The sequence below is a fragment of the Marmota marmota genome, unplaced genomic scaffold (genome assembly GCF_001458135.2).
Source record: "Marmota marmota marmota unplaced genomic scaffold, marMar, whole genome shotgun sequence".
NCBI classification, from domain to species: Eukaryota; Metazoa; Chordata; class Mammalia; order Rodentia; family Sciuridae; genus Marmota; species Marmota marmota.
In genome coordinates, this window is record NW_025999932.1 from 38,518,323 (window position 1) to 38,519,960 (window position 1,638).

Below are 1,638 nucleotides of genomic sequence, written 5' to 3' on the forward strand. Positions count from 1 at the left end.
CGCGAGGCTCCCGGGCTTGCCGGCGGTCTGGGGGAACCGGGCGCCGGCGGTGCGCGGGCCGTGGCGCGAGGGCGCACGGCCTGGGCGGGAAGGCTCGGCCTCCCCGGAAGCCGGCATCGCTGCCTGAACATGTTTCCACCCGAAACGCGCCGCTCGGGGGCGTTGTACCTGCACCGCGGCTTTACAGAGAATCTGGTGGGTGACAGTGGGCACCCCTCTTTCTATGTGGGGCTGCTCGCGGCTGACCAGCGGCCCGGCAGGGGATCTCTGGCGAGCGCACCCTGGGCGGGCACGCCCCTCTCCTTTCGCGGGCGGCCCCCTCCCTCTCCACCCGGCTTCTCCCGCCCAATCCGTTGAGCACAGAAGCCAAAACAATAACAAACACCAACGTTGGAACTCGGAGTCGGAGCTGAACTTTGCCTATTTCTGGGAGTTAGAAAGTGGAGAGCTGACACTAGCGTTTTGGAGATCCCAGGTTAAGAAAAGAGGAGCGGAGGGCAATGTATAGATTGTAGTGTAATAAACGATGTTAGTATTGTAAAAACAGGAGCCACCATCGAAATGTGTAAGGGAGATCTTCAAAGGAGCAGTGACAATTAAATACAAATTTGCAAGATTGACCTAATGTCTATGGTGAATTTAATATGTACCAGGCACCGTACTGGCCGCCTCATATAATTCTTATTTAATCCTCAGAAATAGCCCATCAAAAGCATAATATCATGGGCTGGGGTTGTGGCATAGTGGTAGAGTGCTTACCTAACACGTCTGAGGCACTGGGTTCGATCCCCAACACCACATTTTAAAAAAACTAAATGCATTCTGCTGTCATGTATAACAAACTAGAATAAATAAATTTTAAAAAACTAAACAGAGGTATTGTGTCTTCTGCGGCTAAAACAAAAACATAACAGCATTCCATTGGAAAACAGGCTCAAAGGAGTTAATGAACTTGCCCAAATCAAATAGCAAATGAAGGCTGAGGACTTACTTGAACCCAAGTATATTTGATTCCATGTATCCATTACATTATATTGCAAAAGCACAAAGACATCAGAAAAGAGCTTACTGGAACTACCACCATCAAACATTGACTTTGAAGCTGTTTCTTCTGTCACTTGGTATTTATATTAATAGACGTCTCATTTGAGTACACGATTTTCTCTTTGGCACTCTGCCATGTGTGTACAAATACCATTGGGGTTTTACTCAGATGCTGTGAGTCAAACACAGTTGTGTTCTGATGTTAATTTCCTTATCCTGTTTTTACAATACTAATTTTTAAAAACTAAATGAGCAAGGAGAGAGGCAGCAGGAAACTTCAATACGTTTATGCCAGCAAGTTGTACAATAGACAGTCTTTTTCTCCATATGCTGACATATGCCAGGATGTGTAAAGGTTTGGCAGGTACTGGCCAGTCCTGCAGTCTTTTCGAACTTCAGAAACCCTCTATTTGGGGTCCAGATATTTTCCAGGAATTGGGAGCCAGGCCCAGGTCCTGCCACGGAGAATAAATGTGATTAAAGTGGTAGTTCCATCCACCTTGCTCCAGATTTAGGCAAGAGCTCCAGATGCAGATTTGATCTTTGGAAGATGGAGCATAATCTTCTGGTGGCCCAATAAAATGGGATACATGA

The 1,638-nt window shown here is 47.0% G+C and overlaps 1 protein-coding gene across 1 annotated transcript in view; it reads right to left on the reverse strand.

Annotated features, from left to right (window-relative positions):
* Nucleotides 1-287, reverse strand: part of Rb1 (RB transcriptional corepressor 1) — a 163,609-nt gene extending 163,322 nt beyond the window's left edge. The window contains exon 1 of the mRNA XM_048800924.1: nucleotides 169-287. The gene's annotated coding sequence lies outside the window, so the exon portion shown is untranslated. The remainder of the gene's footprint in view (nucleotides 1-168) is intronic.
* Nucleotides 288-1,638: the final 1,351 nt, after the last annotated feature.